At 33.0% G+C, this 14,737-nt stretch overlaps 1 long non-coding RNA gene across 1 annotated transcript; it reads left to right on the top strand.

Annotated features, from left to right (window-relative positions):
* Positions 1-848: 848 nt before the first annotated feature.
* Positions 849-2,601, top strand: LOC142179586 (uncharacterized). Its single transcript, XR_012708131.1, has 3 exons — positions 849-1,055; positions 1,152-1,213; positions 2,331-2,601. It is a non-coding gene; the product is annotated as an uncharacterized LOC142179586 (long non-coding RNA).
* Positions 2,602-14,737: the final 12,136 nt, after the last annotated feature.

Genomic DNA, 14,737 nt, shown 5'->3' with positions numbered 1-14,737 from the left:
CTACGTCTCGTTTAGAAGAAGAGGTTTTTTCACTTTCGAGAGGGATGATACATAAGCACTCCTGATCTTCTATCTGTATCCGCTGCTCTTAGACTTGTTAGAATCCAATATTAAAAGGAAGAATTCAATAGGTATCTCAATATTCATTTTCTTAGATAGATAAGAGATCAGCTAAAATAATGGGCATACCCCTCTTCCCCCTCCGTTTACGAGTTTTTCAAAAAATTACTTTTTCAAAACTTTTATTTATTTTTTCTCAATCCCAAAACTGCAATATTTTTTCAAGTGAAATGCATGTTCAACCATAATTATACATTTTAAAATATATTTTTTTTAACTTAACTCCAAACGTCTACTTATTTCTATCAAGCAAAAATCACGATACGTTTCCAAAGTGTTGACTTCGAAATATGCTATTTTTATACCTTTTACTAACATATTTCCCATTCCTCTCATAATAATAAAATAGATATCTTCCTTTTCAGGTCAATCCTACAAAGTTTGCTCTATTCCTTATATAGCAAAATCTTTTCCATCCAGCAATTCAAATTAGAAGAATATAATAAATACACATTACTTATTTCAGATTCAAGTAATATCTTCAATTTCACTTTTCCTCTTTTTCCAACTTGCAAATTACTACATATGTTCAGGGCACAGAGCATTATTTTAGCATATATAGATCAAAAAGTTTTTTTTAAAAAAAAGTCAATTTAGTTCAGAAAAAAATGAAAAGGGAAAAAGTAGTAAAATAATCTATTAAAAGGGCTTAGTAATAAATGGCAAGTGCACTACCTGAGGACCCAGAAATAATCGGATCTGAAACGTTTCTTACGTCTCCAAACTCTCTATATATAGCCATTTCGTAGATTTCTAGGGTCTCCACTTTACTTACTGTACGCCAAGTGCCCACCTTATTATAACCCTCTTTACTTCCTCATACTGTCACAAATCACAGACCCATTTTCCAGTTAAGAAAAAAAGAAATTTATCAATGGGGCGTTCCACTTTCGTTGTGGCTGTTTTTCTCATGCTTTTCTTCTCTCTTTCTCATGGTAATTCTTTATTCTGCTTCTTTTTGTGTGTGCTGCTATTTTACTTACCATTTTTTTTTTCATCGCTATTTTCCTTACTTGTTTTGATTTGTGTAGGAATCGGCAGAAAAATGATCGGTTCTTCTTCCCATGGCCACACCCATAGAGTTTTACTTGAGGTTTGTTCACCCTTCTTTCAGTTTAATTTTCCTTTTTAGTCCCTGCATATTGACAAATTTTTAATTTGGTCCTTCTACTATCTGATTGAGCAATTTTAGCTTTCAAGTAATCAGTGATAGAGTCAAGATTTTTGCAGAAAATTTAAAAATTTAAAAAACTGTGACTAGTGGGAATTGAACCACCAATCTAACAAATGTTTTGAACCCACTGAGCTGTACTTTGGGCAATATCAATGAAATTCAAAATATAATATATAAAAGTATTAACCGAACTTTGCCTAATATGCATGATGTAGTTTTCCGGTGAAGGGGTTCGGGTGAATCGCTTCTGCCCCCTAAATCCGCCCCGGCAAGTAATTACAACTTACAAGGATTAAAAACATAATTTACCAAATAACTGAAGGATGAAATGTGCAATTGACTTCTCATTATTGAGTCATGCAGAGTTGCACAATAAAATGCGTTTGAATATAGCAAAATTGAAGATAGTATTAATATAACTGATTTGTAATTGAGACACAGTTGCTGGTCTAATACTAGCTAGTTTCGTTAACCTTATTAGTTGGGTCTAAAAAAGAAGAGCATTTTCTTGTAAAAATTGCACGGTAAAACCAGTTTTTGGACTGGTCATTCAAAAATAGTCAGCGTTTACGAAGTCAATGAAAAATAGCCACTATTTTGCTGCAACAGAGACCAGTCCAGCATAATATACTGGAGTTCGGTGCACCTGTGTATGAACTCCAGCATATTATGCTGGACCAGTATACTTTGCTGACTCCAGTATAATATACTGGAGACTGGAGCACCGGTGCTCCAAACTCTAGTATATTATACTGGACAATTATACTTGTTGGAATTCTAGTATATTATGTTGAGTTCAAGCATACTTAACTTGGAACTCCAATATAATATGCTGGAGTTCAAGCATACTTATGCTGAAACTTCAGTATAATATACTGGCCTATTTTCCGGGTTTTGAACAGTGTTTTCGCTCAGATTTATCTTTACATGAAAAATGACTAAATTTTGATTACTTTTGTGCTATTTTTGAACGACCAGTTGTAAATTTGGTTATTTTTGAATTTCTCCCCATTTTCTTTGGATATTGACATAACAGGAGAAATCAAGTGCAACATATGATCTGGACTATATAGATGCTGGGCCAAACTTCAATTCTCATGGTGGAATTTCTGCTTCTCCTCCTCCCCCACGAGCAACGCCTCCTCAAGACTCGAACTGATTGCTCTTTTTTAAATTTTGCAAAGTTTTCTCTTAGATCTGTTGACGAGACTTGTAGAAAGTTGGGCTTTCGTGATTGGGCTTTAAATTTGTAGTGCTTTCTTTTCCTCTGGTCCATTTTCAGTTCATGTAATGACAAAAGTGTTTTGTTTGTTGTGTTCTCCTTGTTCAGTACTAAATTGTGTTAAATTTCGCCTTTCACCAACCCTTGTTTCTATAACCAAACATATTCGCTTGGAAAAATGATACTGTATAGCCCTTGTAAAGAATAATAGCTGAAAAAATGTATAAATTTTGTATATTTTTTTGTATATATATATTTTGTATGTTATATACAAACATTATACAAGTTTTATATACTTTTTCGTCTATCAAATATAAATAATTTCTTGTGCGGGCTAAAAGTGATAATACCCCTATCTACTTTTATTTTGGGCCAAGACCACTTAAATCCGTAAAAATGGTGTGGAGTAATCACTTTTTAAAGTGGTATTTACTTTTTATCCAGCATTTTTAATGCTTAATAATAATAGCCACTAATCTATTAAAATTAATATGAAAAGACCGTGCTACCCTTTCTTGTACTGGTCATTACGACTAGGACTTCTCCCAAGTCGAAGAGAGACTAGTAGTTCAGATTCTTCTGCAATAATGTTTTCAGTTGTACAAGTTGGCCTGGAACTTTTATTGAACTCTGGTTGAGAAATATTAAAGAAGCGAGTATGAAGGGAATTGTAATCCTCCTGTATTTGTTCAAGTAACGTTCTTAATCTTGAATTCTCTAGTCTGAGCTCATTGACTTCTGCTATGGCCGACTTAAATTTATCATGAACTAGTCTCACAGATGGCGGCAGAGGTCCTAAATTTAGAATTACAAGTTCAAAAGTTAAGGACACTTGGTCCTGAACTTAGACTAACAAGCTCAAAAGTTAAGGACAATAGATCCTAAACTTACATTTACAGGTTCAAAAGTTAAGGACAATAGGCCCTTAAGTCCTGAACTTAAACTAACAAGCTCAAAAGTTAAGGACAATATGTCCTGAACTTAGGCTAAGAAGCCCAAAAGTTAAGGACAATAGGTCCTGAACTTAGACTAACAAGCTCAAAAGTTAAGGACAATAGGTCCTGAACTTACAGTTACAAGTTCAAAAGTTAAGGACACTTGGTCCTGAACTTAGACTAACAAGCTCAAAAGTTAAGGACAATAGGTCCTGAACATAGACTTACAAGTTCAAAAGTTAAGGACAAGTAGTCCTTGATTTAGAGTTACAAGCACAGAAATTAAGGACATGTGGCCCTGAACTTTGAGTTCCAAGTTCAAAAGTTAAGGACATATAATCCTGAAGTCCTCAACTTAGAGTTGCAAGTTCAAAAGTTAAGCACATGTAGTCCTGAAGTTCTGAACGTAGAGTTGCAAGTTCAAAAGTTACGGACACTTGGTCCTGAAATTTACGAGCAGAATGGTGTTTTTGTCCGGGCAGGTAAAGTTTATTAAAGCAGTGGCTAAAGACTAAAAATATTTTAAACAATGGCTTAAAAGTAAATATATGTTTTATTAGTGGCTAACCGTACACTTCCCCCCTTAAATCCCAATGAGAAGTCCAACATGTATAATCCACTGTCGCGACGGATTCAGCCCAATAATTAAACTACGAGGAATCCTGTTGGGTCATCACTTGTTTTAAAACAAAATTTTCGTGTTCTGAGGCCTTGAAAACCTCATTTAGAATCACTTCGATTTGCGTGCGTAGTCCGAGCGCGTGGCCGAAAAGCTTAAATATGATAATCTGTGAAAAATGATAAGTTTTGATTTTAAAATGAACTAATTTGACTTCGGTCAATGTTTTGGGTAAACAGACCGAACCCGTAATTTGACGATCCCGGAGGGTCCGTAGGAAAATATGGGACTTGGGCGTATGCCCGAAATCGAATTCCGAGGTCCCAAGACCGAGATATGAATTTTTAAAGAAAGTTATTTTTTGGAATTGTTTAAAAAAATTTGAAATAAAATTTGATTAGAACATGATGGTATCGGGCCCGTATTTTGGTCCCGACGCCTGGTACAGGTCTTATATATGATTTAATACATTTCGGTGTAATTTGGTGAAAAACAGATGTCATGTGACGTGATTCGGACTTAAATCGCAAAATCTATGTTTAAAGAAGTTTTGGGAAAATTTCATTGATCTCGAGACTTAATTTGATGTTCATGATGTTATTTCGATGATTTGATTACACGAGTAGATCCATATGATGTTTTTGAGTTAGTATGCACACTTGGTTTGGAGTTCCGAGGGCTCGGAAAAGTTTTGGGTAGGTTCGGGATGTTTTAGACTTAAAACCAGAAGTTGCAGGTCTCTGCCTGCCAGTGCGGTCCGCACAAAAACGTGTGCGACCGCGAAAGGGGACCAGTGCGGTCTGCGGTCGGTTTCCTGCGGTGCGCGGTGGAGGCCTGTGCGGCCGCAATCCATTTTGTGCGGTCTGCACAGGGCACTGGACCGCAGTACCTCAAGAAGGCATGTGCGGCCACAGTCCATTTTGTGCGGTCCGCACAGGGGGTCTGAGACGGGTATAAATAGACGATATTTTCAGTTATTTTGCATTTTTCATACCCCCAAAAACATAAGAGGCGATTTTTCAAACAACATTTCTTCTCCAAATCAATTGTAAGTCATTTTTAACTAGTTTTCTTCAATCTTTAACATCTTTTAACATGATTTTAACTTCAAATCAATTATCTTCATGGGGAAAATTGGATGTTTTGGGTAGAACCTAGATTTTCTAAAAATTGGGAAATTGGACCTCGATTTGAGATCCGATTTTAAAACAAATTACATATTAGAGCTCGTGGGGGAATGGATAATCGAGTTTTGGTTCGAACCCCAGGTTTTGACCACGTGGGCCCGAGGGCGATTCTGACTTTTTGGGTAAAACTTTGGAAAACTCATTTTCATGCATTCAAATTGATTCATTTAGCGTTTATTGATATAATGAAGTAAATTATGACTAGATACGAGCGAATTGGCGGTGGAATCGAGGGGTAAAGCTATAATTAAAACTTGAGTTATGTTCGAGGCATCGAGATAAGTGTTTGGTCTAACCTTAGCTTGAGGGATTAGGAGTTGTGTCCTATTTGCTATTTGCTTTTTGTCGAGTACGACGTATAGGCATGGTGACGAGTATCTATACGTTGGTATCAAGCATGACTGTTGTTCTTATATTGTGGTTTTCATGATTTTGTTGTATTATTCATGCCTTGGTGAAGATTCCTAATTGTTGTATAAAGCTTGTGGAAAGAATTGTGACCTATAAACATTGAGGAGCATTGGCTCAAGTTGTATAGTGAAATTGTGAAAGTATAAGTGACTATTGAACTTTTAGAGCATTGGCACGAGTTGTGAAATTATAAGTGATAATCGAACTTCTAGAGCATTGGCTCGAGTTGTGAAGTGAATTGTGAAGTAAAATTGAGAAAGAGTTATTAAATTGTTCCCTTGCCGGGATATTGTTGCTTTGTTAATTATCTCCCTTGCCGGGATGTTGAGATTATTGATGTTGTTCCCTTACCGGGATTTAATTGTTTAATTGTGTTTCCTTGCCGGGATTTCTATTATTATTTTATTTATTCCCTTGCCCCTTTGTTTGTGATTGTTGTTTGGGTGAGGAAGAGTGTTAAAGTACGAAGGGTGATGCCGTGCATTGTTTGTTATTATGAGGAAAGAGTGTAAAAGCACGAAGGGTGATGCCGTGCCGCACGACGTACCATTTTGTGCCGATTCTATTGATTAAATGTTAAGAAAAGAAAGTAAAAACACGAAGGATGATGTCGTGCACATTTTGATTATATGATTATTTTGGTGAGGATGAGAGTAAAAGCACGAAGGGTGATGTCGTGCACGTTTTTATTATATAACTGCTTTGGTAAGGCTGAGAGTAAAAGCACGAAGAGTGATGTCGTACAATTGTTTATTTCTGCTTCTTTGTTGATATTCTAGTTATGTCGTTCTTTCCTTACTTGATGTCTATCTATTCGGAATTATTGTCGCCCCCACAACATGTTTCCCCCTCCCACATTGACTGGTTATTTCTGTATTTCTTTTTCGCTGTATATATATATATGAACTGCACAGGTTTATTTGGTAGTCTGGTCCTAGCCTCATCACTACTTCGCCGAGGTTAGGCTAAACACTTACCAGCACATGGAGTTGGTTGTGCTGATACTACACTTTGCACTGTATGCAGATCCAGGAGCAGCTTTCGGACAGTAGTTGGAGGGTTTCCTTCAGTCCACTCGGAAACCCAAGGTAGACCTGTAGGCGCCGCAGGCCCTAACGTCTCCCTCTATCTCTATTTTCTGTTTCATTTCCTTTGTTCGGAAACAGTGTATTGTATTTCTTCAGACCTTGTATGTAGTAACTCTTAGACAGTTTGTGATACTGTGACACCAGGTTTTGGAGTATTTAAGTTTTTTTTAAGTTGTAATAGACGTAACCTTAAGATATATAATTGTTGACTTCCGCTTATTTATTTAAAATTCCGCTTTTATCATATTATTGGCTTGTGTTTGTTAAAAGAGGCAAAAATAAAAGTGTAGCAAGTAGTTAAGGTTTGGCTTGCCTAGCTCCCATTAGTAGGCGCCATCCCGATTTTGGAGGGTGGGAAATCCGGGTCGTGACAAATCCTCTTTAAAATGAAGAGTTTAAATGGATACAAAAAATTTATATAGCAGATCCGAACGTATCTAATTTTGTTTAGGCCTTTTTTCCCGAGGAAATAGGCCTCTAGGGCTTTTTACAATGTTGAAAGTAAAAAATGTCTTTTTAAGATCTCTTATGTGTAAAAATAAATCTCGTGTAAAAAAAAAGATAGGATCACAAAAAAAAAAATTTGTAATGAACCACAAAATCAATTGACCATTTTTTCCTTATTTCTTTCAATCAGGTATGTATAAATAAGTGTTTTGTTGATTAGGTGGCTAATCCTAAATAAGCATAGTTGCAATTGCAAATAAAAAATGTTCATTAGTTTCTTAATCTAATACTAGTAATTTTTTCGATCATATGAAAAGTGTTTTTATAATATATACACATCTATTTTTCTAGGCAAAATACATAAGACCCCATTAAATTTGTCCAAAAAACAGGTTTGAACACTTAGTAGGCATTTGGACATGAATTCCGAAATAAATTTTCAAATTTGGAATTTCACTAAAATTTAAATTGAAGATGAAGTTGAGTTTAGTTATAATTTTTGCAACATATTTGGATGTCTTTTTTTATAAAATCATGAAATATGATTTATACCCCATAACTTATAAAAAAATATCAAAATCACCCCAATTTAATTATCCTACTTGAAATAAACAATCAAACATGCTATTGTTTAACTGTTATCATATTCTGCTTTACTTCAATATACAGAAGATGCAAAATCAATATCACATTTTCTAAACATAGTCCGCTTCCTACTGCTATTACCAGTACTTGTATTCATATTCACATGCTCAATACCAACATTGTAGTCGTCACAAGTAAAGGGTTATAGGTTAATAATTGATTCCTACACAAATCAAACCTGTTTTTTGGACAAGTTTAATAGGATCTTTATGTATTTTATCATTTTTTATTATTTACATATGTAGGTTTTTATTTTAATGTCTCAAATTTGTCTTTATCAAAGTATTAATAGGTCAGCATAGGTAGTAGGGAAAAAGGAAAAATAAAGGAAACCATAGTCGTCGGAACTCAGTAATTTTAAAAAAGTATTTTTACCTCCCTATACAATATGAAACTTATTTACCAAATTTTTTCTAGTTTTGTATATTTCCCACCCTAAATAAGGAATACTTACAAATTATATACAATCCATTATTAATGCCTTGAATTAGGGGATTTAGTTATATCATTTTCCTTTTATTTTTCTCATCTCCTCTTTCCACATTGTCGCATCTCTCATCAATTTTTCTTTCGTTCTTCATCTTTATCTCTCACCGTCTTTATCTCTCAATAAGGTAAACCTAAAAGTTGTCTTCTGCTAATCAACCTATTGAAGTAACCTCCAGGTCGTAAGAAGTGAAGATTCGAACACTAATCTATCATAAAGCTTTGAATTCGAATTTGAGTTTTCAAAAATCATTATTTGTTTGGATTAGGTGTTGTTGCAAACAATTGAGAATATTATTTGGAGTTTATATCTCAATTTTGAGGGTGTCTTGGTGAAGATTAGACTTGATTTTCGCTGAATTTCAGAGTGAAACTCGAAGAAGAAGAAGAAGACATGCTATATAATATATTTACGAAATTGTAGCAAAGTTGTAGTAAAATTGTAGGTAAATTATATTTTGTTGTAGTTATATATATATATATATATATATATATATATATATATATATATATATATATATATATATATATATATATATATATATATATATATTTATTTAGTTATATTTTTTTTTATTTGAATATTATATGAAAGTTGAAAAATAGTTGTATAATGTATGAATCGTTGTATAAAATTTATATTTAAGTTATCAATACTATCTTTTTACATAAAGTTGTTGATATATATATATATATATATATCAAAATTGTATTAAGAGAGTAAGTTTTGATTGGAATTATAGACCACACACAAAATATATACAAATCAGATACAAAATATACAAAAGACATATTGTTGTATAAAAAGTGTACTTAAGTTGTAAGATATTGTAGTTGTATTTAACTAGGTAGAAATAATGTATGAAAGTTGTAAATAAATTATAGATTAGTTGTAAATAAGTGTATACTGTATAGTTAGTTATAATTCAATATTACAAAATCAAATGCAATGTGACTAATTCAATATTACATTTCCAGTCGCAATTGACTATAATTTGGGATAATGCATAAAATCTTCCCCGACCTATGACCATGTTGTCAACTACACACCTTTTTTCTTTGGAGGTCCTATTATCCCCTGAACTATTTTAAAGTAAAATTATTTACCAATTAAAAAGCTACAACCAGATATGTGCAAAGTGGTGAAATACACGCACCTAAAATGTGTATTTCTTACTTTAAAACTTTTTTTCACCTTTTTCTCTTCTTCCTTATTTTCCTATTTGTAGACCTTCATTACCATATCCGGCCAAAAGGCAAAAACCTCATCTGAGCTCCACTATTAAACTTCTTAAAGCATTCTTTTTTTCTCTTTCCTAATTTCTCAATCATTTTTCATTTCAATGGCTAGAGCTTGTTAGACGCTAGATGTCCCTCTCGATCTCTGTTTTTATCACGACTTGACGTATGCAACGAGATCTTTATTCTCCGGTGGACTGGGTTTTTGATGGGTTTTATATAATACTTGTTGAATATTGTCAAATCTAGCCGGAGAACGAAACTCCGACGAAGACCCTTGCTCCGGCGAAACTCCATTGTTGTTGATCATTTTGACTATTCGTAGGTTCTACATTAAATCATGCTCGTTTCTCCCTCTAGTTGTAGCTCTATTTCTGTTATTAAACATATCTAGTTTTCATTTATGGGTTGATTTTGCATTGTATTGGATTTTCGCGTTGGCATTTCGCCGTTGAAACGATGTCTCCCTTGTTCGTGCGAGAAGAGGTTTAGAAGACGAAGAAGACTAATTAATTAGATGATTAATTATGTAATGTCTAATAAAAATATGAAACTTGTACATGTTAATTAGCTTTAAAATTATTTTTGTAACTTTCACTTGCCTTAAGAGAGTGTGCACACTCTTTATGCCACATCAACATTTAGGGTGGTGTTTATTACACATTAAAATAGTTTAGGAGGGGTAATAGGACCCCCGAAAAGAAAATGTGTGTAGTTGATATTATGGTCATAGGTCGGGGGATAATTTTATACATTATCCCCTATAATTTCATTGAGGGTATTTGAACATGTAATTTGATCAAATAACTTGTGATTATAATTGTCAAAAATGTCGATAAGTTCAAAATGTCTGAGTACCAATTCTCAATACTTGTACTGAGTATTACCATTTGTCTAAGTAATAAAGACTCATATTTTCAAGTTGGTTACGTGATAGACCTGCATACTTTTGGTGCTTATGATGTAGTTTTGATTTGCTCCGCGTTATGAAAAGTAATGCATGTTTAAGGAAATCAATTGTGTTAAGCTAGTAGCATAATCAGATAAATATTATTCGTTGAAAGACATTTGCTAAAGAAGAATTTCGTGATGCTTAATTATGTGAATATTAGAGTTAAGTGTCAAGAGGTGTTATTATGTCAAATATCACCAGTTTCTCAAATTATACATAGGGAGGCAACTAGATTTTATCATCATACAATTATTTTTCAACTTTCATACAATATTCAAATAAAAAAAATATAACCATAACAGAATACAATTTACCTATAATTTTACTACAACTTTACTATAACTTTGTAAGTATATTATATGTCATGTCTTCTTCTTCTTCTTCTTCTTCTTCTTCTTCTTCTTCTTCTTCTTCTTCTTCTTCTTCTTCTTCTTCTTCTTCTTCTTCTTCTTCTTCTTCTTCTTCTTCTTCTTCTTCGAGTTCTTCTTCGAGTTTCAATCTGAAATTCAGCGAAAATCAAGTCTAATCTTCACCAAAATACCCTCAAAATTGAGATATGAACTTCAAACAATATTCCCAATTATTTGAAACAACACCCAATCCAAATAAATAATGGTTTTTGAAAACCCAAATTCAATTTCAAAGCTTCAAAGTTTTTTAATGACTGTCAATGGTGGGGAGTCAAACACCTTCAAAATTTATTAATTGATAATTTTAATTTGAACACCAATTATGAAGCATGAAAGAAAATTGCTAAGATAAATCGATTGAAATTCATTGATGAATTACATTAAAACTATATACAACATGAAATCATAAAAAACAGATAACATCAAATGAAGAAACATTGGTGAAAAAGCAGAAAAAGAGAGTAGAGAGACGAAGAGAGATAGAAAGAGAGAAAGAGAGAGAGACGAAGAGAGAGAGACGGAGAGAGAGTGGGCAAGTATAAATTGATAAGGAAATAATTGATATTCCTTATTCAATTCCTAATATAAATGGATACTCATTTAAAAGTGTTATAAAACAATAAAAGAAGAAGAAGAGTATTGCAGAGAAAAGTAGGGAGAAGAGAATTTTTATTGATATGGGATGATTTACAATGGAGTAGAAACCTCTATTTATAGGGAGATGGTGACTTAGTCACCAAGTAATAAACCCTAGAATCTCTCTAAAATATAGACATTCACCTTAAATAGAATTCTATTTATAACACTCCCCCTTGAATGTTTATTCAACAGATAATGTGCCTCGTTAAAACCTTAACTAAATAAAACCCAATGGGAAAAAAAAATTTAGATAAGGAAAAAGAGTACACATATCTAATAATACGCCTTTTGGTTGCCTCGTTAAAAACCTTGCAAGAAAAATCCAGTGGGACAAAACTTTGTAAGAAAAAAAGAGTACAACGCGTATTAACTCCCCCTGATGAGAGCATTAATTTACATCTTTAAGCATATGCATTCCAATCTTGTGCACCATCTTCAAAGGATCTTTGGTAGAGACTTGATAAATAAATCAGCAATATTAACTTGAATGAATATATTGCATCTTGAAATCATCATTCTTGATAGAGATGTAATGTCTTCATAAACTTCCGTAGAATGGCCTTTTCAATATCTCCATAGAGGTATTCTCGCTATCACATTATCATGCTTATAGTTATAGCAAGATACATATGTGCACAAATTGCACTTAGGATGTGGTACTTCAAGACCAAGAATTGTATATGCTTTAAGCGACTTAAATCCTTCAAAGATTGTCATATAAGTTAAGTCATATAATGGACTTTAATTAAATGCATATCAAGTTTTCATGTCATGCTAGACAAATAAGATATCGAAAACTGATTGCACATACCATTGACTTTATACTTTCAAGTATTTGAACTACATGTCCAAAACTACATGTCTTTCATATTAAACCAATTCTATTTGAATTGTGTATCGTCTATTTGACTAATATTTTTGTATCTGTCTCGATAGCCTTAAGGTCCCCATCTATACTTAGCGCTATGATAGATTCGTCGACGAATGTTTTATATCGGTTCTAATAATTTTTCATAAAGACATAATAGAGATATCTTCATTCATATATTCAGGTACCTGAATCTCTCATGAGACTTTATGAAGTGTTATGTCATGTGATCTTCTAGATCACTTGCCTCCTTTATTATAATCATTTTGATCATTTGGCCGTCTTCTTTATCAAGAAGTTCTATTTGAAACCGATTTGTCTATACGCTTTAAGCATACCATAGACTTTGTCCTTCTAGGACTTAATATGAGCATTTGCAATGAGAATATAGTTACTTTCTTTGGGTCAGCAAATGTATTTGGCATGCTTTGCAATATATTGCAGATGAATTATCTATTTATGAACTTCAAGTTCATATTATCTTATTCGAGGATCGAGATGTATAAATAATAATTCATTCCACGTAACTTTTTCTCAATTGTTTATCTTGTCTCCCCCTCATGTTAGAAAAACTAACTTTTTTCCTCAATTTTGGGAACCCATCTTTGTGCGTTATGGTGTTAATCAATATATACAACGCACATCAATAATAACAAGATGGAATTATTTGGTTCCTGACCCCGAACCACTTGTGAGGGGAGAATATAATATATTTTCGTATATAACGTATATCAAACTGATATAGATAACTTCGTTCTCATAAACAATATTTTAGCTATTAAGTGGAGACACTCAATAAATCATTTTGCTAAACCAACTATGAAGTAACCCAACTTATCAAGATAAAATATCTTGGATAGAAAATCTGGAAATTAAGCTCTAATTTAAATTATTGAGCAAATTACCTCGCAAACACCAAGTTGCAGGTTAATAATAATCGCACATGTAGCCATCTCATAGATGCATCTTATGTGGTATACATGGCAGGTGAATTGGCTCATATTCACTTTTGATATTTCCAGCATTCATGGGATTCAATCCCAATTTTAATTGGTCAATTAATTAACGAGAACAAGCAATATAAGAGAATTCGTAAAGAACTTTCTAGTTCTTTAATATTTACCCATGTGAATTCTTATTATTTTTGCACATCAATACTTAAATTGATGTGGCCAAACCAATTATGCCAACTGAATAAATTATCAATATTGATAAAGTTCAGATTTACAACATGACGTGTGCAATTATCAATGAACACCAAGTTTATTATGATATGAGTTTTTATATCAATAAACATCCACTTTAGTGTGGTGTTCTTTTATTTGTGTAGTACAAACTGGAGAATACAGCGGGTAGCTTTTCTAATACATATTATCCCGCTACAAGTTGTAGTAATAAAAGATATTAAATCTTTCCTTTATTTATAGTCTCAATATAATCAACCGCTTTTGCGTGTACTTTGGAAACTGAATAAGTTTCTTTGAGATTTACTACAACACAATACCTTATTGGTAATCAATTGTGTTTCTCCAAAATAGTAATAATTGGCTCTTCCAGAGGTCTCAATTAATTTGGTACTACTATATATTCATCAACATCCATATGGTGAATATCTATTTTAAAGAGAAAGTTATACCATTATGGTTATGGTCAAAATTATATACAAGATATGTTTCTTGCATTACCATTGTCTTTTAATAATTACATTGCCAAAATATTTTGGCGTACAATAAGTACGTGATTAACGACCATTTATGCCATAATAATGACATTATTTTCTTATTTCCTCTCAAACCTCCCTCTAGAGGTGAGTGTGGTATATTCACTACCACTAGCACGTTCATATTCTTCCAAGAATGAATATGTATTCATAAATTAGATATTGTCACATTCACATCATGAATGGACAATAATCATCTATATGTGCTTTATAAAATCTCATGTCAAATCGATGACAAATATTACTTTCACAGAGTGAAGGATTATTTTGAGAATCCTTATTGTTTTTATTACCATAATGATGACAATTATAATTTCGTCTATTGCCACGTTCATATCCATTGACACATTCATAGTAATAATTTTGTCTTCTTTCAGACTTATCACATATTGCTATCACATTCTCTTAAGGGAATGAGAATGGAGCAAATTCAATGGGACGAGTTTTCAATTCTTTGCCCACAATCATACATGAATTTGATCATGGCAAGGTATAGAAATTTTACCACTTTGGGTGGTTATAATTTCTTTCAAACTCCATTAGAGTTGCAATCAAAATTTATCGTCTTTGCTTGT

The sequence above is a fragment of the Nicotiana tabacum genome, chromosome 3, assembly GCF_000715075.1.
Source record: "Nicotiana tabacum cultivar K326 chromosome 3, ASM71507v2, whole genome shotgun sequence".
NCBI classification, from domain to species: Eukaryota; Viridiplantae; Streptophyta; class Magnoliopsida; order Solanales; family Solanaceae; genus Nicotiana; species Nicotiana tabacum.
The sequence above is the reverse complement of the archived record's forward strand: the minus strand, read 5'-3'. Positions and strand labels throughout refer to the sequence as shown.